This window comes from Melospiza georgiana, chromosome 14 (assembly GCF_028018845.1).
Source record: "Melospiza georgiana isolate bMelGeo1 chromosome 14, bMelGeo1.pri, whole genome shotgun sequence".
Classification (NCBI taxonomy): domain Eukaryota; kingdom Metazoa; phylum Chordata; class Aves; order Passeriformes; family Passerellidae; genus Melospiza; species Melospiza georgiana.
The window spans coordinates 15,983,881-16,011,357 of NC_080443.1; the positions used below are offsets into that span (position 1 = coordinate 15,983,881).

The window sequence follows — 27,477 nt, forward strand, 5'->3', positions numbered from 1 at the left end:
TCAGGACCAAATCCTAGAACTTGTCTGGTGCTGGGATTTTATACTACATTTAGGAGCTTGTTTCAGCACAGCTTTCTGGGGGATGAAGCAAATGCATTCTGCCTCATCCATTCCTCCTAAAACAGCAGTGAAAGAGAAGCAGATATGTTTCATCTTCCTTCACTTCCAACTGAAATTTTCATTTGGGAAAGAAACAGGCTGAACAGAAAAAATAGGAGATAAAGCTGAGAGATCTGAGTGGCTGTGACTGTTTGTAACTTAGTGAGCTGGTCTTTGAGAAGTACTCTGTCCACTAGCTGGATGCCAATTGCCAAGAGATGCTATCAGTTGATTAAAACACAGCCTGCCAGCTTCCTGCTTGATAAAACTAAGTACAATCTGATTGGGAATTCTCAAATCCATTACAGAATGGCTAGTCCATCACTTAAATCAGCATACACCATTTCCCCATGAATCATCAGCATACTGGGGTAATATATTTGCAGCAGCTAAACCCTGACAAAAACACTGACAGTTTGTCAGAAAGGTCCCTGAGCTCCGGATCCTGGGGGTGGGAAATGGCAGGACCGTGAGGGTTTCCTGTTGTTCCCTGCTCAGCTGGGTGAAGGTCATTTCCTCTCCTCTCTCACGCAGAAGAAGCTGACACTCAATCTTTGAAGGTGTGTTCTGTGAGCTCCCAGAAGCAGCAGCCAGCCCATGCAAGGAGCCCTCTCCTGCAGGGCCATGCTGGCAAGGGTCACTCCCCAAAGAGGAGGGCTGGTCAATACATTTGTCTCCTGGCAGGTAAATAAGTTAATCCCAGGAAAAAAAAAAAAAAAAAAAAGAAGAAAAGAAAACCATCATGAACTATTACAAATCAGTCTTACACTTTATTTCTTCTGCATGCTGTAATACAGAAAAAAACAAAAATAAAACAAAGCCACCAAAACCCCAAATCCAGGGTGCAGAGCCACGCCAGCATTCCTGCAGAGGAAGGAAGGGGCATGCTGCCAACCCATTAAAGATAATCCACTAGCGGGTTGGAGTGTTTAAAAAAAGCCTCTTTTGTTGGCTTTTTGGAGGGTTTTATATCTGCTGAGTTGGAGGTGGGTGCCCAACCCCAGGTACACAACAGTGCTTGGACATCAGCTGCAATGTATCCTTGATCATCCCAATGTGATAGATGGCAGGGTTATTCAAGGAATTGCTGTGGGACCCTTGCTAGCTAAATAACAACCCTGAAATACCAGAGGAACAAGTCAACCCCAGTAAAGCCATAAAATCTTTATTCCTTAACAGAAATAAGACCTTAAGAGGGGAGCAAACTGATGCAAAATCTGAAGAAAGTGAACAAATGCAATAAAATTTGGAGGCCATTTATTACTTATCAGGTAAACAGCAGATTATGATGAAATAATGAAGCCAGAAAGATAAGTCCTAATCACAGGAATTCTCAGATAATGCCTTGAGAGGTGCTGTTATCCTCCAACTCCACCACTTCTCATCCATGTCCTTTTGCATTCTATCTCCATGTCCCTCCCTTGATTCTCCTTCCACTTCTTTTTTTTATTTTTTTGTGTTATAATTAAACATTTTAAGATCTACTTGTGAAATGGATAGATAATACAACACTTCCTTGTAAAATGTCAATACATTATCTGGTGTAAACTCAGTGTAACTCCATCTCTGGTCTCAATACATTTTATTTACAACAAAATGCATAAGCAGAAGACAAATTTCTACTGTTTGCACAGTTTCAAAAACATAAATTAAAATAATAAGGAGTTGTTTGTGCTCTCCTTTAAATTGCTGGGAGTCAGGGATGTCTCTCCAGAGCTGACAGTGACTTGGAATAGGTGAAGTAAAGCAGAGATTCACAGGCACACTTTCTTCATTTAAATTAACACAAAGTGAGAGGACAAAGAGGCTCCCAAAATTCTGTCCTTGTGGTTCAAATTTGAATATATGTTTTTAAAGCTGGCCAAGCAACTGAAATTAAACCTCATATAATTAAGTTCCAGTAATTTGAGCAGAAAGTAGTCCTGGGAAAGTTAGGAGGCTGGAAACACTATGGTGAAGAAGATATATTGGATTTTTTGTGCCATTCCTATCACATCAGAAGTCCATAAAGAGGAAATTTAGGGTAAGTGAAGAGTTTTCAGTCTCTGGTGTGCAGACCCCAAAGGTTCATGGACCAAACCACACAAGCAGCTGGTTGGGTGGTGTGTTCCCACCTGAAGTTTTCAGTGCTCTTCAAGTTTTCTGTACAGGACCGTGACACTGCCCCAAAGTGTCCATCCTCAGGGTGCTGCTGCCTTCTTCTCAAACTCACGTGGCTTTGCTTTCTGCTCCTTACACCCACCAGCAGTCCTGGCTTACCTCCTGCTGCTGCAGAAACTTTTGGCCTCCTCATGGTGCAGATCTATAAGCAGTGTGATCTCCTCTGCATCCAGGCATCAGCACTCCGGCTCTTCTGGGAGACTAAGGTTGGAAATTGGAAAAGGGATCACAAAAAGTGATAAAAGTAGAAGTAAAAAAAGATCAGCAGCAAGGAGGAACAGCTACAGAAGACTGGGCAGTTACTAAATAAAAAGGAAAATGAGCCAGGAGAAGCTTTGGTGGAAGAAAGAGAAGTAGTGGTTCAAGAGCTGCCAGCCACCAGCAAAAAGGGTGCCACATAGAGCAGATGACCCTCCCAAAAGCACAAGCCCTACTCCAGGCTGGTATTGGAGCTCTGGGAAGTTTGACATCCTTCCTCTTGCAAAGCAGGGTGACAGACACCCTGAAGGACTTTGTGGTGGTGTGGCTGCCCCTTGGATCAGAGCAGTGTCCCACTAAGCCCTGGCTTGCTTTTGGAGAGAGCTCCCCACTGGCTCTCCTCTGGAAGGAATATGTGAGCATTGAAGCTATTCTGCAGCTGGACCAGTGCCCAACAAATGGAGACAGCCAGGAGATTACTGCAAAACCACCCCAAAGGGAGACACAAGTGTAAACAGAGCTGAAGCATAACCCAAGAGAAACAAGGCTACTGCTAGTTGCCTTAAATTCACTCAATATATCTGGGGGTAAACTGTTGGCGATTTAGAACATAAAAACGTTGAAAAAAGGTTTTTTTTTGTAACATGCTGCTATTTTAGGTCATATTGAACCTTAAACATTTGCACACACTTCAGCTAACATCAGTGTGATCTGTACTTAACAAACACAGTGTGCCCAATGATGACTGAATTACTCAGGAGGAACTGCAATTGATAAGACAATGATTTATGGACCTATTGTTTTCTAGGTTCTTGTAAATAATCCTAATTGGTGTTAATCATCCACCCTCTGCTTTGTGTTATCACCAGGCAAAGTACACTTCCTAAAGAAGCTATTTAGGGCCATAATCCTTCTGAAAGGCAAGACAGCTATTGACTTCCACAGGACCTGCACTGAGGTGCTCAACCAGGGAAAACAACTCTGGAATATGAGCAAAACACATCACACAGTCTTTCCATGCTTTCACTGAAATTTTCCAATAAACTCCCTGTAAATTCAGCATGTCCCAGTGGGCTTCATGCAGTGGCTCTCCAGCCTTTCTCTCCAGCTCAGAAATGCACACAGAGGTTCATTTGCTGATGTTTCTTTAGTGCCAGTGTGCAGCTCCTGCCTGCATGATCTGGCTGTGTCAAACCTGACAAAGGCTGCTTTGGAAGGGCAGACACCTGCACCAGGACCTGGTGTTTTTCTGTCTCTGATTTTGTTGTTGTGCCTGAAAAAGTGCTTTGATCTTTTGGTGCTCCACTGTTTGTCACTCCATGCCCTTGCCACGAGGGAGCTGTGGCACTTGAGACCCCCTTCCCTGCTGGTTTTGGGTGTAAGGTTTGGTGGGCTCAGTTCTAGCATACAGATCAGCTAGCTTGACTTTAACAGGTCTGCACTTTAAATAACACTTAAATAGCATTCTAGAGGGTGCAGTCACACACTGCTTGCTTATGGAAACTACAAGGAAACCAGACAGCTTTTCAATTTGTGTATCAAAGAGAAGGAGATTTACACATAAAAGGGTGAATTATTTTGATTTGTAGTTTTCAAGCCACTATACATTCTCCAACATAAGTGCTCCCTTGTCTCTGCTTTCTGATAGTTCATATCAGGTTCAGTGGCCTAGATTCTTAAAAGTGGTAATTTTGGAGGCCAATATTCCTCAGTGCCAACTCAAGGTGCCTTAAAGAGACCAGATATTGTTAAGATGCTCTATATCTTTGGCAAATAGGACCATTTTAGCACCTCTCAAACTTGACACCCCAAAGTGACAGTGTGAACAATCCTCAGGGGTGGGTTGGCTTGAGGAATAAAGCTTTCCCCCACCACACCATCTCTTCCACTGACACTGGTCCTCACAATATCATACCCCCACCACCATTAAAGATGCCTGCAGAGTCAACACCACCAGTCCTTTTTGACATTCTCAACCACCAAACATCCTAAATAACCTGCAAAAAGAGCTCGTTTCCTCAGCTATTTCATCTTTTAAGTAGCTATAAGAGAAAAGTCTTCTAAGGCATGAGGCTAGATAGCCAAAATCTAGCTATATGGTATTTGAGGGAGAGGAGGGGAGAAACCCTATCCCATTATCTGCATTATCCTGTTACCCTTGGATGTCTTCCATGTACTTGGAAAAGCAATGCCCCATTCTTGAGGCTTCACATTGCAGCCACTGCCTTTTTGGCAGAAGAAGGGTGGATGTGGCTCCCTTCAAAGTCAATCAATGTCACATCTTTAATCAATCTAGAAGGTCACCACTGCACTTCCATCAAAAAAAGTTGGGTACAATTCTCGCTGAGTCCTGATTGTTTGTGGGTAACTCAGGTTGCAGTGGGTGTTGGAAAAAGTCTTTTCTGGCCCTTACCTCAGCACATCTTCTATTCCTAGGCTCTTTGTAAGAGTTTAAGATCAAATGAGAATTGTACCCAGGACTCTGAGATACAACGGTGCAGGAGGATGTGCAGTGAAACCTCAAAACACACCAAAGTCACTTAGCTTTGTGCTTCTTTATGGCTGTGAACACATCCAGCTTTGCTGGGAGGTTCAGAAAGCTTAGGGAGCTTTTGTGTGAAGGCAGGTCACATTTTGAGCAAGCTTACAATGATTCTGAGTTTCACATTACAATCACCTATGAAATGCTGTTGTTCATCTAGGATGTCTGTGAGTGGTCACAAAACAGAAATCTATTGTGTTTCAGGGAGCTGTGACTAGGAGGGAGGACCATGGCAAGGCGCATGTCAAAAACACTCAAACCTAAAGTCAGGACCCCTTTACAAACACACCCATCAATTCAAAACACTGAATCGGTTAAGCCAGAAAATTCTTCCTCCAAGCTGGAGTAATTTCATTTCCATCCTGGTACAATTGGAGCAGGATCCAAAGCCCAGTAATGTCAAGGGTAGAATTTCCATTGATTTCTGAGGAGCCTGGATCAGATCCTAGATCACATTGTCACTGCAGCAAAACCCAGCCGTGTTGCAGTGCACCCACCTGCTCTCCAAAGTCTCAGCTCTGGCCGTTCCAATCCATTGCAGGTACAATCTAGGTTATTCCAGCATTTACTTGGTGCAAGGCTAAATAAATACTGTTGTATCAAAATCAGCAATACTGCTCCTAGTAAATTAGGCTAACTAATGCACACCTTTTATTTGGAAAATTTGTCTCCTTAAGTCAAAACCAAGTGTCAAAATCCCTAATCTATCAATCAGTCTGGTGCCCTCCTGCACCAGTTGTGAACTAGGGCTGGATAAAGACATACAGGAAAAGTGAATGAAGACCTTGCAATGTTTTTTTAATGAGGTACTTAGGCTTCTTTTACAATAATTCAACAAAATCTGGCTAGGTAAGAGATCAACAGCTTTTATGTACACAAGAAAGAAAGAAGGAAAGAAGGAAAGTAAAAAGGAAGGCAGACAAGAAGGGAGGAAGGAAGAAAGGAGGAGAGGAGGAACCTCTGTTTCATTTATTAACACTTCATAATGACAAGTCACAAAAACACAAAAACCTTCTGTAACCTTTGCCCGTTCTCAACAAAATCACCCACCTCCAGACATTGCTGAAATTACTTTCTTAGGCAGCTCTGTAATGTAAATTGTTCTGCACACTAAGAAATTATTTCAAAAATAAGATGCAGAGATTTTTTCCTTGTGTGCAAATCAAATCAGAGAGGAATTTCTGGGAAGAACAAATAATCTTCTGCAGCCAGTACTAGAATAGGTGCCCTAAACAAACCTCCAGAAGCAGCATAATGAGGCAATGATTTATGGTGTGCTATGCAAGCCTCACTGCTGTGAGTGTGTTGTAAGAACCAGAGAAAGGGAGAGGCAGTAATCATGCAGCCTCCTCCTCCTCCTCCTCGTGTGTTTCTGGATATTACCTGCTCAGGATATGAGTGTGAGACAGGGCTGCAGCCTCCCTGAGCTGCAGGATTGGCAAATGATCTTTGTGCTGCAACATCTCATCTCGTATTTACGGCACCATCTCCCACTGCCTAAAAAAATAATTTTAAAATCTGCATATGGATATTCTGAAAGTTTGCACAAATATAAAATGTCATTAGTGTTGGATGTGTTATTGCTTGGTGTGTTTCAAAAAGGATTTTCAGGAATGTTGCCAGCCATCAGCAGGTAGAATCCTGGATATTTCAGATTGAAGGGTAAAATTTCCCTTGGCTGCAAAAGGGGCAGCATTTTACCTGTGAATTAGGGACTAAATCCAGGCGATGAATTCTGCCTACAGAAATATTTGTAAGAAATCTTGGTCTTGGAGTACTAGAATCAATTAAATGAAGAGCAGAAATATGCAGTGTAACCAGCATTGCACCAATCAATACAAATCAACATGAGCCTGACCCTGTATATGTTGTATTTGCAATTAGTTGGGCTTTTTTACAATTTAAAATTCATTTGGGTTCTTGTACTGACTGACAGGTTGCTTGCACTTATGCCCATATTCCTCCAAATTTCTCCAATTTAAAATACAAAAAAAAAATCCTCACAACTAAGAATTAATCTTCAAATGTCTCTGATAAGTTATTTATTGTAAATAAACATGGAAAAGATTACCTGCAGACTACTCGTGCTCAACTTCCCCCCTAGATCCCCCCCGCCCCAAAAGGCTAAATCAGTGAAATAAATTAATTGTTATGAATTATTCAGCTCTACCTGTGGCAATGAAAAATAGCAAGAGCATTAGGATTCTTCTTTGTGTACTAAGCCTCTAATTTATAGAGAATGCATATTAATAAAACACCGGATATTCATCAATATTCAAGTCACTGGCTGCCTGACTATTTAATCTAAAATTACCAGCCAGCTCAAAACTCTTACTAGTTAATCATGTAATCTAAGCCATTCTGATATTGATGGTTAACATTAATTGCCCAAATGCCATTTATAAAAACCTCTCCTACATCTTCCCTTTGCCTGGCAGAGAACCTTTGACACGTTTAACTTTTCAAACAAGCTGGAGTAGGTCAGCTCATCCAGCCTGTTCTCCAGCCCAAAATGTTTGTTTACTTCATTCTCATGAAAGGGATATTTTCTCCTGTTGTGGTTTTGCTTTTGAACATAAACGGTAAAAATTGTCCTTCATTATAAGCATCTTTGATACGTTCCCCTCCTGCTGCAGATGTTCTGCAGGTGGAGACGGTAACCAGCTGGATTTTGGTGCCTGCACAGATTGTGTCATCCTTTACAATGGAAACAAAAGTGTTCAGATCAGGAAGGCCAAAACAGTCTCATCTGCCAGCCACGTACTCTACAAAAAGCCACCAACCACAGACTTCCTCCCCCAAACCTGACTTCACACTCCAAAGGGGATGGCTGGCAAAGAGCAGTGACACCTTCAGACATTGCCAACTTCTGCTGCATGACCTGCTCTGCACAAATCAAGGTGAAATGTAAGAAATGGGGGGGAAATTCTCATGTGATAAAAGTTAGCCAAAGTTTAGAATCAACCCCCCAAATTTATCATACCAGTAAGAAGTGCTAATGAAGGGGATGGGAGTGGCATCTTCCTAAAGCAATGTACCTGAGCCGGTCTTGGTACTTATCATCTGAAATCTTTTTCTATTCTTCTTTTTTTTTTTTAATTAACTTAATCAAATTAAAGTTAAAAGAAAAAAGAAAACAGAAAAAAAAAATCCCAAAAAAACAAAACCCCACAAGTAAACAGAAATCTTTCAGTTATTCTAACCAAAAAGTTAGGATCCTGGAAGTTAACTGCAAATCAGCAAACCTGCAAAGAACTCAGTATAGCAGAAACTTCAAGCTACAAGTATATAGAGTCATGTAAGTGCTACTGTATAATTAAAAAAATATATTTTAAAAACAACACTCTTACCCCTTTCAACTGACACCCTTGGGTCATTTAAACTGAAATTTAAGTATCACAGAAAAATTTTGCAAAAAATGGGATTTTTTTTTGAGTAAAGAATAGTTTTCTCTGTAATACAGTCATTCTCTGGATTGAGAGAAATTGCTTGCATTTTATGATTTCGCCCCTCTGGAATCCAGAGGGGCAAAATATTGGTTAGCTACCAAGAAGCTAACCAATTGGTTAACTACCAAGAAGTTAACCAGTGCATGTTCCCATGGAGTGAGGGCTGCTGAGCAGTGCCTGGTCAGATGAGACACACAGCATTGCTTTGACTACTGCAGAGCAAAATCCCCCTCCTGGCCTTGGGGTTATGTAAGGGTCCCCAGCCCCCATCTGAGCCGATAAGAACTTGAACCTGGCCGTGTGCAGAAGGCAAACACCAGCGTGCAATGGCAGCGCCTCCCAGCCCGTTTCAAAACCCGGTCAATATTTGCCGAGGACGTTTCGCAGCCCTCGCCGTGAGCTCCGAGAGGGAACAACGCGCTGACAGCCAGGAGAAGATGATGACTGCACGGTGAAACACGGCCTCACAGTGAGCAAGGACTAAATAAACTCTCAGCATACCTCGGTAATTCTTTGTGGCACAAAAAGTGGCTCGGGCCTTGTCTGAACTGGGCTTTTACCTAAGTTGGAAACCCATGTTTAAATTAAATTTAAAGACCATTCTTCTTAAAAGCACTTCTACAATGCTTTGGCTGGACAGTGTATTTTTCTAACCAATGTTTACATAGTTTGACCCATTTTCACTTCTTTGCTTTAGCTGAAACTATTAATTAAGCTATTTAAAAATTAAATTGAGTATATGCCTGCTTTGGACTGGATCTCAGGCTTCATTTAATTGTTGGTTCTTGTCCTGAGTTTGGCTGTGAGGGTGTGTGAATCTGTCTCCATTTGGAAATGAACACAAAATTACAAATATATTTCATACAGACTATGAGATTGAGTAAAATACTGAAGACATGCCCTGCTTTAATTGTTTTAATTGTTTGGGATATATCCCCGTGATATTGAAAAATTGCATCTGCAAGAAGCACAGTGACATGAGTCCAGAGTAGCTCACTGTGGAAAACTGTGCAGTTTTAAATGGCTGAGCTGGTATTAGAGACATAAACCAAAGTTCAATTTTTGTGAGAACAAAACCAGTCACACATCACATTTCTTGTGATTTATATGCCACAATCATGCTGGATTTTTGAGTGGAAAAGATGCCTAGAAATTAATGAAAAAGGGTCATCTCTATTTTTCTATTTGAAACTAAAATAATGAAGGTCCTTCCCTCATAGAGGGGCCAATGTGCAAACCGAAGTCTGATTTAGATTTTCCCATTGAATGGCTTCTCTGTACAGAAATCTTATGAAGACACACTGATTCTTTAAACTTCACTGTTGATGCTGAAATTGTGCTGTGTGTCAAAATTACATCAAACAACTGCACTTATTTCCACCAGAAAAATTTGATTATTTCACTCTCATTTACATTACATTTTTTCTCCACTATAATGCTGACTTGGTAATTCCCTTAGGTCTGGACACCTCCAAGTAGACTTTTTCAGTAGAAAGTAAGCTTTCATTATATTTCATAATTTTTTTCCTCCTTGATTTGAATGTTATAATTGGGTTGGAGAGATATTTGTTGCTAACTTCATGTTTTGCCAGGCTCCATGAGCAGCATCTTTTAATTTCTCTCTTTTCAATGAACCTTTTGACTTGATAAAAGTGGCTCTAAGGTATTTTTACAAAAGAGGCCAACAGATCCAGTTCATTTTAAACCCTTCTCTTTAAAGTATCTCATTTCCTTACTATTTCTTAATAGAGGCACTATCCTGCAGTGTCATAAAGAATGCTGCAGTTGACTTCAGTGGGACCAGGATCACTCTGTACTGTAATTAGTTCTATATTTCAAAATATTAGAGGTCATTTTCTTCCTTTTTTTTAATCTGAGAAAAGAAAACATTTGGAAAAAAAAGACTTTCAAGTGTGACTGTCAGTAGAATACTAAAAATAAGTTGCAGGCATTCCAGTTGCTACAATTTATGTTTCTAATGAAATTTTCCTCTTCTCATTTACTGCAAATTTTTAATGTAAGCTTTTACAGCCATTGATTCAGTATCTTTAATCTTCCACCAATATTAGATAGAAATGGAACTAACTAGGGAAAATCTATCTGGTTATAAAGCACAGTGTCTATAAAGTTGTTCAGTTCATACAAAACTGCTTTTTTTTCCCAGCGGGTTGGATAGGATAAAATTATATTTTGAAATACTGTTAATACTATTCTGAGATTAATATACTGGCAATTAATAATAAGTTTAAAATGTTATGATGCCTCTGGAGAAATCAAAGGATTCAGTGTCAATCACCCTGACTACCAGCACTGGGCAAGATCCCACAGCGCCAAATCCTGGTTCTTTTAATTGCATTCAGCAGCAAAAGCTTCTCCCTGAGACTGGTAGCAGGATTCAGCTCCAGCCCAGACCAGGGAGGGAGCACATAATTTCCAGCTACTCATTTAGATGGGATCTGTCAGGGTTTGCATGAGCAAAGGCCTGGGAGCCAGTCTCACAGGGAGAAAATAGCTGAGCACCCACACCCCGGGTCACGGCCTCCCCGTCCTTCCCTGTGCCGAGGGCTTGCCGCAGGCTCTGCCAGCACCACGCTCCCTGTTTTGCAAAGAGGGCTGTGCTGCTTCACTGGGAGCTGTCAGGCTCCATCCCCCGCCCCAAGCTCCTCTTCCCAGCCCCATAAACACCCTGGAGCAGACACCCTTTGTCCACACAGTCTATTTATAAAACCCCACTTCCAACATGTTTCGGCTGGTGTAGGTCAGCTCCACGGCTCCAATTATGGCAGCCAAGCTGCGTAGCAGGAAGGTGCAGCACCCCAAGAAATGGTTCAGGGCCAGTAACAACTTGACCCCAAGCAGCCCCAGCAGAGCAGCATGTCTGACCATGCCCTTTGAGCGGGGCAAATACGTGCTTTTCCCTCATGACCATCGTGTCAGTGCTAAAAATATAAAATATTTCGACCCTGCAAAGAGTTCGAGTGTGCCTTATGGACAGTCCCTTTAAAATCCACAGATCTGTGAGGCAGAATGAAATCCCGCACCCACTGAAGCAAATGGAAAAACTCTCCTGCCCTGCAGGGTGCCAGGAGTTGCTTCCCAGGGCAGGAAAGTTAAGAACATGTGCAAGACTTTGGCAGGACAAGAGACCTATTTTTGGACACTGCTTATTCTAGGTATTTCTACTGTTCCCATTAACACTGTCCCAGAACACGTGGGAGTCATTCATGCACTTGCTAATCTTGAAATGAGAAATGAAGGTTGCCCAAATTCCCTGGATGAGGAACAGCAGCAGAGGCGGGTGTGTCTGCTTGGGGGTTGCTCCTGCACATGGAGTCTGGCTGGGACATGGGTACCCCAAGCAGCCCTCAGCAGCAGGGCATGGGGATCCAGGCCCTGGACATCTCCTCTGCCATAACTGCCCATGTATTGATCCTTCCCACACCCTCTGCACGGGCAGTAACAGATGAGCCCTGTCAAACACCTGACAGTGTCTCTGCAGCTGCCATGCATGGACAGGCACCTCCACATCCCTGTGGGAAAGCAGTGTGTATTCCTGCTCTGCTGCTGAGACCTGAGCTGTGTGCTCCCCGCTCCACTTCTCATCATGCACAGCTTCATGGCTGGGATGCACAGGAAGGTCCTGCCAGGGTACAACTGGTTAGTTCCCACATTCCCATGGCTTTATCCAGGAGCACGTGCCAGTATCTGGACAGAAAGGTCTCTGCTGTTTCCAACAATGGGTTAAAGTGTTCCCTCTGCACTGGCCAGTGTGATCTGGAGTACCCTACATCGTCATGGCCATGGCTTGGCACAGAAAGCACCCCAGACATGCACAGCCATCTTCACCACCTCCTCTGGGCACAAGGGAGACTTAGGGGCTACATGCACGTGCATGTGCATCTTTTCTCCTCCATCTCATCTATATCTGGCACAGGGAAGGAGTGTGATCTCCTGACAGTGTGAGAAAAAGTCTCTATTTATTCTGTCTGGAAGGGTGTTGTGTGCAATGAGAGCATCTCAGCTCACGTGTGTGACAGGAGACATCATTTGGGGTGCTGACAGAGGAGCCCTGGTGCATCTCCCCGACCATGGGGGTTTACCTGCAGATCACAGCCAGCAGAAGGAGAAATTACTTCAAATCTACCCTGCCCTCTTCCAGCACCCTAATACTGTCCAGAAGAGCCCGTGCTGAGTTTCAGTGGGCTGGAGGTGTGGGCACAGGCTCCCTTCTGCTGACTCGACTGAGCCCCAGGGCCCCTCAGGGCTGGCGGTGACGGGGGCACTTCTGTCAGCACTCTGCGGAAACAAGTTAATTGACATATGCTAACACACTGTTAAACATAACACTGTCGTGTTTAAAAATATACTAGCTGGTTGGATCAAATGCATTTTAAAACATGCCTGCTTTTTTTTTTCTTTTTCTGAAAAGGATAAGGTTTTGGTTAACATGTGCTAGTAAAAACATTTTTGAACATGGTTGAGATGCAGGAGATGTAAGAGCAAGAGCAAGTGTCCTTTGTCTGAGTATAGTCTGCAGGGAAAGTTAACTTAAAAAACAGGTTTTCCCTGATAATGTTAATTTGTTTACATTGTCCAGTTCACAGGATTTCAACATGAACATGTAGAAAAATGTCTGTGTGCAGCATAATACCCATGTAATCCATCCGCAGCATTTGTAAATTCAGCCCTCAGGCACCACCGCAATAAACACCATAATCGTGTAATACGATAATAACAACTCCCCAAAAGCATTACAACTCTTCCTGTCAATACAGGTATCTCTTTAATGACATGCTAAAACTGAAACCAGAATTAAAATCAAGATGTTGTTTTGTGTCTTTAGCTATAGTTGTAATATACATCCAGGGAGAGGTCTATTCCCTCCGACTGAAAGGAAGCCAGTTTCTGACTCTGTCCACTATTCTTTTCTGTAAATTGCTACTGCTGGAAAACACAAAAACCACTCCTCTTTGCATGCTCTTCTGCTGCAGGCTGGTCCTCCAGCACTCTTCAGCCCAAGAATTCTACAAAACTAAAAGCTGCAATAGCTTTTTACTTCTAGTTTGAAGCCAGGATCCTCAGCCACACAATCACTTCCAGTGAAGCTCTTCACACCATCACAGGGCAGTGAGTGTGATTTTGGCTGGTGGATAAAATAGCAAGTGCAAGAGAACACTAAAAGACAAAAGACTTTCTTTCCATGCAAATGTACTGTGGGACAGCAAATGGAAAATGAAATAGCAAAATCTAGGTCAGTGAAAAGCTTATGGTATGAAGAAACAATAAGCAGAATTGCCTCTAAATATAACAAATACTTACTCAGGTTTTTACCAAAAGCATTGAGGGTTCTTTAAACAATAATGCTGGGACCTGATTTGTAAATCTGCATGCTCAAATATCATGATGCAAAATAAAGTCAAGATTCAAAAATGAAACCATACACTAAATGCCTGGCAATGAAGGTACACAAATATATGCTGTGACTGTCCATCATCTGTGCCCGAGTCAGTGTAATTGTAGAGCTGTACAAGGGGTTCTCAGTCAGGCTTTGGGGACGAAGTGCAGACCTGAGACCCATCTCTGGGCTGAAATCACAGGGGCTACAGAGAATCTGCATTTATACTGCTCAGAGAGAACATTTCTGTTAGAATAAGTAAGGCTGTTTTGAGGTTTACATTGCATTTTACATGCAGGGTTTAAAGCACAGGAGAAATTAAGACAAAGATGTTTATGGAGATGAAAGGAACCTGCAGGGCACTTAAAAGCAAACCTGTCCTTACAGAGATACCCAGGCCAGGGTGTCCCCAGCTCCAAGCACTGCTGCCACACGTAATGGCAACCCCTGTGCTCAGGAATGGCTTGTCCTGGGACTCCAGGGATGGGCATTTCATCAGAGAGCTGGGGCCAAGATGACCCTGGTCATTTGAGCTTGGACTCCATGGTGTGAGAGGTCTTTTTCAACCTAAATGATTCTGGTATCCTGTGTGCTGCAGCCCAGTACCTTGGCTGGTAGGTCTGTGAGATGTGGAATGGGAAGGAAGGCTGAGGCTGGAGCTTAGAGAAGGTTGAACACATTCTCTCAGCACTAGCTGCTACCAGAAAGAGAAAGGAGAAAAAAGAAAGGAAAAAGCTGAGGCTGAACACTTATTCCAGGCTCCTGCCCTTACCACACTGCATGAGAGATCAGAGGGCTGTCCTGCCTCTGCCCTGGGGCAAATGCTCCTGGTGAGAGGATCTGGTGAAAATTTGTAAAGTCCTCTGGCTATGTTATTCTCCAGAGGAGATGATATTATAAGATTTTTTAAAAGAGCAAGCAAGAAAAAAGCCTGCAAGCTTATGAACTTCCTTGATCTGAAGCTCCACAAATTCTTTCCATGGTTTTGGTACAGCACCTTATGTGCAGGGTGGAAGGGGAAGCTATTGAGTGTTGAATTACAGAGGGGAAAAACATCTCAAATTCCTTACTATTTATACTCACAACTTTCCCAAATCATTATACACAAATCTCCTAGCCTCAGCTGAACTGCTCACGGGTTACAAGGCCAAGAAAGAGGTGGAGCCTTCATGGCTCTCTCTAAGCCTTTCAAAAACTTGAAATTCCTAAAAAAAAATGAAAGCAATGAGTTACCATGCCAGGCAGAGAAAATTCAACCTCTACAGCGCCTCACAAGAACAGAATTAATATACTAGACAGTAGGAGGTTGCTTTCATAACAGGGAGCATAGGTTGCTTATTTGTGAGAAGTTTTCTGGGACTACCTTCATTGTTAAACTGAGGCTGACACTGGGTACAGAGAGACAGAAATTTGACAAAAGCATTGAGCGATTGGGGGTATTTGAGAAAGAAATCTATTCTGGTAGTCCAGACACTAGGCTGGGACTTGTTAAGTTGTGAACTTGTTAAATTCCGGCTCCACCAACGGCTTCCTGCATGACAAGAAACCAAGAGCCTATTTCTGCTGGTACAAATTCTCCTTGACTTTCAGAGACACCACGGCCTCCAAGTGGCAGCTCCTCTCCTCACCCATAAAGCTGTTTGAGGATCGGCTTCCCCTCCTGCACATGAACTCCGCCAAACATCCCTGGGATGTATCAGCGAACCAGGGGGCAGAGAGGGGCTTTAACCTCACAGGACAGGTCCAGGTGCAAGCCCTGAGAGATTCATCTTTGCACAGTTCTTCTCCACCTCCTCACACAAGCCTGCCTTTGGGGTGGCTTATTTGACTTTTAAAAATTCCTTTTGGCACTCCCACAACCAGTGGATGGAGGAGAAGTGGATGGTTTTCAGATTTTAGCTACCTTGTCATTATTTATTGTATTATTTGTTTTGCCAAAGTTTCATTAATTGTTCTTAGCCCAAACAGTGAATTAAATTAAGAACACCCATTTCTACTTTTGTTTCTGGACTATTTTCACTTAATGGCTTTCAAGTTTTAGCAATGCTCTTATTTTTGGATTTTCAAAATTGAACAGGGCAATAGAGACATTAAAGTAAGAAATATGCTAATTGGACTATATAATAAATGTAAAAGTTATGAGAACTCTCTAATCACATGAGATTTGGAGGCTCCCACCTCTACCCTAATTAAAAGTCTCAGTCCTATATGATTTAACAATGAGGCTCACCAATACTGTTCACAAATACCACGTGCAAGAGAGAAGCACCCCATGGGCTCCTTCAGAGGGACAAATGGCATCTTCCATGAGCAATTTTAAGGTCCTAAACTGCAACCATTTTACAAGAGAGACCCAGGAAACTCCACCAACAGAAACAGAGACGTGGACTCCAGGACTGCATCTGGGTCCCTAGGAGGACACATGAGATCCTCAAGAGGATTGAAAGGAAACACGCCATGGAGTGATTCAGTAGGGCAATTTCTGTCCTCATATCTCTCTGAGGGAATTCCTGGAGGGTAATGCACAGGTCCTACAGTCCAAACTCTTCACAGACTATCTACTAACCAAAAAGTCTGCAGCCAAGAAGAGTGCTGATGGCCAGGGAGATAGCTGCTCTCCCACCTTTTCCACGCAGGAGGGATGGACCTGAGCTCACAGCTTTGCTGCCATGCACAAGGTGCCAATGGAGCCAGAGGGGTTCAATGAAGTGTGCAGCCATTGAACTCTGTTATGTTTATCCACACCCAAGTGCTTTTTAAACATGGACTGTTGAATTACCCAAGAAGCACCTTAGCCAACACGCTCTCAAATTTCCAACTGATGGCCCTTAAAAGTAGAGTTTTGTCCCTGTTAAACAAGCAACTATAACATTACAAGAGGTCTGGAGCCTTTTGTGCTGAGCTTCGACCTACAGCAGTATTTCCCTGCTAGAAAAAAGCAGGCTGGAGTTGGTGACATAACACCAAATATACAGATGGGACCACACTATAATTAGCAAGGGAATGTCATTCCTGCCATCTTTGCTTCATTTGTAACTGTGCCTGTAAGCTCTGGGGAATGGTGTGCATTTCACACAGTCTGCACAAGAACGAGGATTGCCAACTGTCCCAGTTCTGGTGGGATACCCTTGGTCCTCTGACCCGGGGCTTGCAGAGATGCCAGCAGTGCTGCTGGAGAGCGCTGCCCCTCGCCAGGCCACTGCCATGACCCTGCTCCCAGGGCAGAGGGAAGGGATTTCTCTGCATGGAACCAACAGCTCAGCTCCCTCTGAAACACCTCATGCTCCCATCCAGAGGAGCACTGCCCATTGCTCCTTGACAGGCTCCTTCACATGGACCCAAGAATATCCTTTTGCCCATCACCAAACCAAATGAGCAGCCTGGGCCTAACAAGACAAGCCAATAACTCTGTTCCTCTCCACACTCAGCCTGCTCCCAGGAGGGAGAGAATTTATTCAGAGCAAATATGAGGATTTTCACTGGAGCTGTGCTTTTCAGCATCTAACCACTATTTTTAAATCTCTCTATTTGTTCCAGTAAAACACCAAATCAATGTTTAAGGTTTTACTGCTTGCTTTAAACATTCTCAATAATGTCAAGTCCAGTTGTCTTTTGAACACTTTGTCATCCTCTGCAGGCACTTAGCTGAAAAACTTACTGTTGGCTTTGCTCTGTCTGTGCAATCAGGTGCATTTGTTTGGTTTTTCACAGGCTGCACAAAGTGGTGAAACGAGCCAGGGGAGCAAACAAATCCATAACGTAACATGTTGCTTGTCTTACGTACAAAATTCAACTCAGCTTACTAGAGGAGGCCAATTCATCCTACTGAGTCCAAAGGGACCTTGCCTCTGAAGGTCTCAAAGCATGTTAGAAACATTAAGTTGTACAGATTTTTTACCTTAGGGATTTTAAACAGAGCAGATCCCTGTGATCATCTCATCAGAGTCTTCTTCATGACACATAAATAATTTCCCTGTGTATTTGTTGCACAAATGCTGAATTTTGAGATAAAGTAGAGCACATTTTTCTGGTAAGGACTTTGGCCTTGATGAAAAACTTCAAATGATGCTCAAAGCACCACATCCTCATGTAAGATTTCCTGATTTTTTTTTTGTTTTTGTCATGAAAAGTCCACCACCAAACTCCTCCCACAGTGCCACCATATTAATTGTAGAGGTGGGTAAACTGAGGCACGGAGGAGTAAGGACTTCCCCAGGGTTACAACAACATCCAAGTGTGGTTTCCCACTGTTATTTTTATTGAGGTTCAGGGTTCCACTGAAAGGGCTGTCTGGTGTGAGCTGCCAGTCCCTGCTGTCACCTTCCCTCTGCCCCCCACCCATGTCGTGTCCCTGCTCCCTGCACAGCCCCAGGTGAGGGAGACACCCCAGTGCCCCCAGCACCCACCTGCACCCCCAGGCTGTGCCCCCAAAGCCCCTGAGTCCTGCCCTGTTTGTGACAGAGGCATCAGGCAGCTCCTGCTGTGAGCTGGAGCCAGAGTCCAGGAGATTGGAGACCTGGGGTCTCCTCACAGCTCTGCCACTGAATTTTTGCAGATCTGTAGGGAAATCACTTATTTCCCTGGGATTTCCCCATAAATTTGACAGAGTGCCTTGAGATTCCCCAAGGAAAGGCACTGTTCAAGTACAAAGCTTAATTATGATTGTTATAATATAGTCATGCCACTAATTCCCACTAAGAACTGCAAATCGCTCCCATTCCGCTCCTCCATCCCCCACGCTTGTCAGTGCTGGTGGACAATTAATTCCTCAAAAAGGAATATATTAAACACATGTGAAATCTTTTTTATTCACAGGACATCTCTGAGCAGATTGCAGTTCCCTTCAAACATATTTGTGATTTGAATGCGTCAAGTGATGTATTTCCATTTTTTTTTTTAACAGCTTGACAGAATTTATTCAAAATTCAAGTTGTGACTGGCCAAATAAATCTTGCAACATCCTTCCTATGCCTGTGATCAACCAAATTCTTCTGCCATGTAGAAATTTAAAATTCATTTTCTATAAAGCTTGCAGCGTTGTCTTTAGAAATCATACTGAATGAGCTGCTTTTCCCCCCCCCAACCCAGTTAAATTTAGTCATTTTGAAATCCACAGGAAGCAATCTCAGGAGGAATTTAGAAGGCTGAGGTGAGTTCATTGAAAACCTCAAATGAATTAAAATACATTTAAAATACCTTGCATTTTTGCCCTGCAATAAGCACCAAGGCTGCCACAATAAATGCATCAGCCTCTCCCAGCCAGGCTGAGCCAAAACTGTTATGACTTTTCTTAAGCCAAGGGGTTAATAAAACCCCTGCCACAAGGGTTAAAGGATAAATTCAGCTCTATGGCCATTGCTTAGGGAACATCTGAAGGGCAGTTCAATATCCCACCTACAAAAATCAACCCCTCTGTTGTCAGCCCTGCACCTGAACAAGGAGCTCTGTGATCTATTTGTGTAATATTAGACCTGAAAAAAATTACAAGTTGTGATGAAATTAAAGACATCCAAATTTTTAGCCATTCTCTGCTGATAAAGGCTCTATTATTACCATTTACAAAGGGGAAACACAGCCAATTATAAGCTACTTCTGGCACATGCCAGGCCTCGAGTAGAAGATAAGCCAACACAGCAGAGCTTGCAGCTGGAAGCCCAGAAACGTGAAAATGAGCTGACTCATGGAAATATCCTCATATAAAATATCGGTTGGTTATTTTTCTCTGCCTCCTTTCTGTGTGTCTTAGGAATGATATATGAATTGCCTTATTTACTTTGTCCCATAAAACTTACATTTTTTTATTAATGTGCTGCCAGCTCCAAGAGCAGTCGGTGTGGGAGCAGATGGAGGGAGGGAAGCAGGGGGGAGAACTGCTCTTTTGGGGCCACAGCATGGGAAAGGTCCCCTGCAACACTGCAGGTCCAAAAGCACAGTGGATAATTTTCACTGAGCTTTGTCCTGCTCCCAGAGAGAAAACTAGCTCCTCATTCTACTCTGATTTCACCAAAACCAGGAGGCTGCCTGCACTGACATTACACTGGGGAGAATTTGTGTAAAATGAGGTTCCCAGAATTTATGCTCCTACCCAAAACCAAATTGGGAGCAAAAGTGATTTCCTCTGTTTTTGCCCAGTGCTGCCCATCCCAAAGTCCAGCCCCAGCAGCAAGTCTGATGGCCAGCTCTTCCAGCCCTGCTGTTCCCCAGCAGGCAGGGGATGTCACTGGCCATGGGCTGCCATCAGCAGAGAAAATGACTGAACTTACCTGCCTGGCACACCAATGTGGAGCTTTTCCCTGCACTCACCCCAATTTCCATGAGGAAATGTAACCTTTGAGATGTCTGTCCCCTTTCAAGCCCACTCAGAAAGCACTCACACGTTGTTAGGAGAGGCCTGGGTCCAGGTGGGTGGGTGGTGGGACGCTATATGCCTCATTTCCTTAGGAAATGAGGTTAAACTACCCTGCCCTCCCCCGTTATACTGCACTATTGAATTAAAGATGGTGAATGCTCATTATGAATATAATTAAAAGCAACAGCCTCATCTAACAATCTATTTTTATCCGTTCCTCACCTAGACAAGCAGCAGAAGGAATTAAAATATGAAGGGAAGCACCACAGTCGGGTAGAGTTTTGCTCTCCACTGGATCTAACTCTGTTGAAACACAATTTCAGTAACACGACCTTCCTTAAAAACTACTGTCCAAAAAAGACATGCTTTGGATGCTTTTTTTTCCTGGGAAACCCATGTATAACAACTGCAAGGGCACAGATTGGGAAGATATTTTCATTTTATGAGGGAAGAAGGCATGAGCTTTGCAGCATCTCTTGCACCAGCTGCCGGCCCCCGTGGCGGCAGGGTAGGTAATTAAAAAGGACATCGTGTAACAGATAAATGCAGGATAGTAAGTAGTCATTACTTGATATATAGTATATCATCTATTATTAGAGGCTAATAATTCTCTAACCTATTCATGTTAGTCTTTTGTCCGAGGAGCTGGCTGCTTGGCACACTCTAAATTTCTCAACATAAAATTTACTCGATGTTACAACTCATTTCTAATCCCAAATTTCTGTGCATTTCACTGCAGTATATCATGTAGCGAGGTAAAAGCTCAGCACTAAATCCGTTGCAAAAGGAAGAATGAGCCAACAAAACTCCATGTTTTCACTTTCCTGCCAGAAAAAAAAAAAACAAAAACCGGTACTTTGAATATTTTTCTTGGTTGTAATTTTATTTCCTCCTTTAGAATGCTGCAATTCTAGACATGCTCAGCTGTACTTTACACAGCACTCAATAATGCACTTTTTGCCTGATATTTTTATATTTGTGGAAATAACCTGCATTTTAAATACATTTCTACATATATTTAAATACATTTTTTAAAATGCATTCTAAAGGGAACCAAAGAAAGTGCTATTGTGTTTAATCACAAGGAGCAAAATCCTCAAGTCATGTAAATCACCATTTCACAATCTGCTCCGCAGTATCCTAATTTGGAAAGTGTATCACAGCAAACCAAGCTGAATTTATAAAGCATTCTTTACACGTTCAAAACATTCATGTAACTTAAGAGTGTCAATCTCCATCAGCTGTCCTAGATCACTCCAAGAAAGAGAAGTAGAATTTATTTATTTGGAACTTCATTTCTTTTCTTCTAACTACAGATGCCTACTTTTCTTTTTCATTTTATTTTATTTCACTTCACTTTCTTTCATTTCAGTTCCTTTAACTTTTACTTTCCTTTCCTTGCTTTTATTTTGCTTTCTTTTGCTTTATTTTATTTTTATTTTTATTTCTAAAGCCCAGTCTAAAAACTTAACTTGCACTATAAAAAAAAGCCAAGCCACCCCAAAGTACCCAATTACAGCGTCTCCAGAAGGTTTAGAAGCCGGAACAGCACTGATAAAAAAAGCCACATGGGACGAAGCAATAACGCTGCGCTCGCCCCCAGGATCTCTGCTGATGAGCAGCTCTACAAGGACTCCACTGATAAGGGCTCACAGCAAGAAACCCTAGTAGCTGCACCAAAAATGACACCAGATCTCTGCTCGTCTTCCAAATTGTTTTCCAGCTCAGCTCTCTCCTGGGAGACGGAAAACACTTGCTGCAGGTTATCGAAACCCCACACTTTCCGTTTACCTGGCCCTGCCGCCCGGCAAGAGCTGGAGATGCAGCAGGGGGACAAAGGCTGCAAACTGCCAGGAGAGGCTGGAGCAGACCTCGGGAGAGGAGCGACGGGACCCTCCCAGCAGCTTCACATGCAAATCCCCCCCAAGAGCTCCGGATTACGGCTGGACCAAATTCTAGATTAAAATGAAAGTTGAGTAGTGGAGATAGGAGCTGAGACAGATGGGGAAAATACTCCCCTAGGGATTAGGAAGCATTCAAAATGTGTGATATAATTTTTATGTTGTTTGCCTTGTTTAGGTATCCCTCATAGAAAAGCAGTATTTTGTCCACCAAAGGCTACTAAAACCTACGTGCATTTTTGCAGTACTGTGCTGCTCGTTTTTTGTCCGTGAGCCACATTGCATCTGTGCTCATTTGAATCCCATTCCCCATAGTTTTGCCTGGAATTGGCACCAGCCTCCCTCTCCTATAGAGAGATTCTGCATGCTGCACTATAGCTGTTATACTCCACCCCAGAGATTGCTGCAGTTCAGCTTGGCAAGATTTACTTTCAGGCTCCCTGTAAGAGTACAAGCATTTGGGGTCCTTTCTGTGTTTTAGAGAGGGAAGAAACACCCTTTGTTAGGACTCAGAGCAGAAATACAAAGGTTCCCACGTTGAGAGGCTCTGCCCTGGCTCTTGGAAAGATGCAGGGAAGGTTGAGCACAGGAGGGTGACCAGCTTGGTCAGAGCACGCAGCACTGATGCAATTACAAAAGGCTCATATCTAGAAAGGAAAAGTTTGTGCTGATATTAAAGCGATAGCACAGGAGGAAAAAGCCCTCTCAAGTGTGTTAAAAACACTTGACCCATTTCTATGTAAACTGGCAACCCCTTGCTTTTTCCCTAAGATTAGCAGCGTCCACTCCACCTCACTTGCAGTCTCCGAGGACTTTTAGTAACTTTCTCACTGTTGTATTTAGGAGATGGGAAATATTTTCCTACGGCTCAAATCTCTGTTAGACCAACTGAATTACAGAGAAAAAAAAAAAATTACTTCACTTTCTAACAGATGCACGAGTGCACCTTGGGATGAATGTGTTACGGAGCCCAAGCTATTGCCACCTGCCTCCCAATTACATTTGCTGCATTGTCCCTTGTGGTGTGCACCTGTGACATGCTGGCACGGAGCGGGGACGACTGGAGTGTGCAGCCGTGGACAGAGCCACACAGGATTTTGTTTTGCAAAAGTCTCCCAGCAATTAGTGCCGTGCTTTCTTAAAGCATAAGGGATATTCTGCAGCAGCTGACTCTCTTTCCTCCCCTCGATATGGTGAATTAACACAGAGAAATTGTTGTCTTGTAAAGGGGGCAAAGCCGTGAAACTGTAATTTAAAAAACTCTTCACCTTAGGATACCAAATGTCCAGCTGGCCAGGGAGCAATCTAACAAGGGAAAAGGTCATTTATGGGCTCCCTGCTACCTCTACTCACATATACACCTAGCCAGCCAATTAACTACCTCTAGAAATAATTCCCATCAAATTTCAATATGATTTTTACAGCTGAAATAATAGAGAAATCCACAAGGCTGTGACTGTTTGCAGCAAGAATGATGAACAAAGGAAAGCTTCCAAGGTTTTAGGCTCATTATATTCGTTCCAGTATAACATACTGAGTTTTTTTCTTCTTTCCCCTGGTAGTGTTACAGCTCTTTAAGTGGCTGAACAGCATCTGCACCAAGAGGACCACATGATGAGAAGCAGAACCAAGGAGACATGGTATTATGCATATTGTAAGGGTACACTGAGCAATGCACTTGCAGTGACGTATGTACTGACAGGATTAATTTGACATTGGCAAGTGAAAACTTATTTTGTCATTAAGCTATCATAATTATACCATATCCAGAGCCACCGGATGCCCTAGCTGAGAACCCTACATATGCTGCCTTTGCAGTGAGAGGCTAATACAGAATTTTAACATCCATCTCTTTTTGATGGGGTTGGTACAGGAGAACAGATTGGGACACTGATGGTTTGTAAGTACCCCACGACTGCCTACGGGTAGTCAAGGTGACAGTGGCACTGGAAAATGGTTGAGGGGCATTTGCAGTCTCTTTATGGGGGTCCTGCTTCCCACAGCCTAAAAAGGCAGGAAGACCTCAGCAGACTCTAAATCTTTTTTGTAATGCAGCCTGGCTAAACACTGCTTCTGATTCCTATGTTTTCAGCAAAGAGGATATTCCCTTGTAAAACAAGGGCATATAGGAAAAATAAAAACATGCAAGCTACATACAGGAAAAATGAGCTCTAGAAGCCAGAAAAACCGTTAAGAAAAAAGTATTTTTTGCATGTGACTAATATTCAGAAAAATCAGTCTTTTGTCTCTGCCCCCATTATTTATTTGGACAATTAGATATGCTTAAGAATGGAAAACCAGAAAGATATCAGGACAGAAGAGCTGCTGCTCTGTTGAGGATGTGATATTGCAATATTTATTGCTGCTGAGATAGTAAAAAACAATAGAGTATCCAAAAAAATCTTAAAGTTTGCAGGGTTTAAGAACAGCAATTTTAGGTTACCTTGAGGTGACAATTTACAAACACAATGAAAATTGTGTAATAAGTTAAGTAAAAAAATTGGTTTCATTCTTAGTTCATAAACTCCCCTGTCAATGACAAAATATGCTATTAGTGGCCTCAGTACAGTTGTGAAAATATTCCTCAGTTACAATTGAATGTGCTGGGTGTTGGGGTTTTTTCTTCAATGTTGTGTGTTGTTGAGTTAAAAATGACAAAGCCCTGGATTTCTTCGTTCTTGCAATCTATTCTTTTCCCCTGACTTCCTGTTTTCATGAAATTTTAATCAGGCATTTAAAATAAATAGCTATGCAGAGCCTCTATGCCTCTTTGAATGCTTGGGATGGATGTTTTGGGTAAAGTGATAGTCCAGAGACCTTGAGAGCATTTAATCCCATTCTAACTTGGCAAGACAACAGAAAATTAAACCATTGAACTCTTCACTTCTAGCAGCCCTGGAGAGATTTTTGGGGGAGGGATGTGGGAGATATTGGTGTGTGGGACAGGACAATGAAATTACAGGTCTATCTCTGTTCTCCCTGCTATGAACACTGGCAGCAATCAGAGCAGTTTAGAAGGTCAGCTCTCTGAAAAAGGAAATGTGCAGCCCCTCAGAGCAAACCCTGCACCTGGACAGGCAGGAGCTGCTCAGTGCTCACCCTTGCACAGCCCCAGCCTGCAGCAGTTGCACTGTACCCACTACATGACAAAATTTGGGGCAGATTACACCAATGCAAAAAATGCCAGGAATCAGATTAGAGTAGAAAAGATGAGAACCTGGGAGGAGGACAGAGCCAGCCAGTGGGAATCTCACTGCTTCGTAAGAGTTTGTGGCTGACAGGATAAAAGCTCCAAATTTTAGGAAATCATAGGAAAGCTCCATGAATTTCAGGGTCAATGGCTCAGATATTAATGAAGGTGACATAATTTGATGAGAGTCAATGACCCCAGATCACAGCTAAGCCTGATTGCTGAGCCTTACACTAATTTAAACTTCTGTGGGATTTTTATTATCAGACATATTAAGAGGTAAGTGCTCTATGGTACAGACAATAAAATAACAATGCACAAGTGGGCCAACAGATTGTTACAGAGTCAAACCTCTCATCAGGGACGAGTCCTCTTTGCCTGGTCATGGTTTCCTGGAGAACTGTGTTTAAACTGGAGGCTTTTAACCACAGCCACATCTCCAGTTGCCTGTGTGTTTTGGAAACATTTCACTTCTACTGGCATGGGGGTCAAGGTTTTTTGCCTGAACCAGGAGGAAGATAGAAATGTTTACTCTGTAGTTGTATACACAGCTCAGTTCTAATGAGGAAGAATCAGTTGCCACCTCCAAAATAAAGAAGTGAGAGCAACTAAATCATGAAGCAAACTTACAACAGCAGCTTAGAAAAATGAGAAAATGAGGGAGATGGAGCCACTTCAGAGATGTGAATGAAAGTAAGAGGGGAGACATATTTGACAGGGCTCACAAGATGACACAAGTTATATCTTCTGTTGAGAGAATGAAAAGTTACAGGATTTCATGCCTAATGAGTACTTCCAAATTTTGGGGGTTCCTTTAACCTGAATTCTGCTTGACTCTTGTTTCACCCCATCTACTCCCCTCCCAGCCCCAGCAGCAGTGTTTTCTGCTTTTGCCACATCTTTAAAACCTGCTCCTAAGTGCAGGGAGCATCATTTACACAGCGGGGTACACATCTTGCTTCTGTTCACCACTGTGAGCATGGCAGAAATCTCCTCTGTGGCCAGCTCGCCAGCCTCTCCTTGGCATGGCCCCCGACTTTGACATATCAAAAATAGCAATATGAAAATGAAATGGGAAATATTTTCATAGAAAAAATATTCCAAGCAAAGCAAAACAGAGCGACTCTTGGCTCCTTGTCCTTTAACATGCATATTCAATGTGCAGGAAGCTAGGAAGAGCTATTCAAGGGGTTGGCTTGTTTTTGTTGGTTTAGGTTTGGGGGCAGGGGGAGCATTTTCAATGCATGCTGGATCCTTCACAAATTTTAATAAGTGGTTTAAACCACAGTGATCCCTTACCCCCCTCCCCCCCCCTTTTTTTTTTATGAAACAGCATTTAATTTCTGCAAGGACATTTCACTTTAAAAGGAAGAAAGGGCTGCTCCATAAGAGCTGTGCAGTGCAAAGCTTTTTCTAGTCATTTCCAACAATATATTTTGGAACTGTTCCCAGTAAACAGGCCAGATTAGCTGCCTTTGGTTCACATTTTACATTGTTCCTGAGATAGGGGAGCTCTGAATAGCAGACTCTGTCCATACTGTTTGGTTGCAATAAAGCTAATTCTATTCAGTATACTATAGCAGTATGATAGCACTTGTGTAGGATTTCCCTTCGCTTGCATATTTATAGGGTCTTGTAGAGCTCTGCTGTAGCTCAGTGCCAGCATGAAGAAATCAAGCTGTCAGTAGTTTCTATTTTTGTCCCTACCTATAGTTTCAGTAATGACAAGTGAGTGAGGCAACATATGCATTTCCCATCTACAGGAAAAAATTACTGTCTTCCTTCAGTGTCTTACATCTGTGCTACAACCTATTTTCCTAGGGCTTCAGATTATGTTAGCTGATAGTTAGCATGTACAAGCACTGGTCAAGTGCAGTTGATTCACTGCATTAGTTGAACCACAAGAGGAAAAGTTCCAACAATTCAAAATTCCTGGTGCTTTTCCTTTCTGCCCTGAAAAAGAGGAGAAAATAAAATCCTTCCTGGGAAATAGCTGTTCTTGTATCACATCCTGGCTCCTATCAAGCTTTGATCAGCACACACGTTCAAGCAAATGAGGATTCTTTTCTTAAGATTAAGAGAACTGTTGATTATATTTAATGTCCTCTTCTTGACCTCACATGGTTAACTCATTGCTGCAGCTTCTGGGGGAATTGTTTCAATGAGAGCAGATAACCCCAAATCTGAGCCATGG

General features: G+C 42.7%; 1 protein-coding gene across 3 annotated transcripts in view; it reads right to left on the reverse strand.

The window, feature by feature from the left end:
- The window catches only part of MAF (MAF bZIP transcription factor), a 183,999-nt gene that overhangs the window by 120,213 nt on the left and 36,309 nt on the right, over window positions 1–27,477 (reverse strand). The window contains exon 3 of one of the 3 annotated variants that reach the window (XM_058034429.1): window positions 925–2,460. The exons of the other annotated variants lie outside the window; for them this stretch is intronic. The gene's annotated coding sequence lies outside the window, so the exon portion shown is untranslated. Of the gene's footprint in view, window positions 1–924; window positions 2,461–27,477 lie in introns of those variants that run through there. 3 annotated transcript variants of the gene reach the window in all.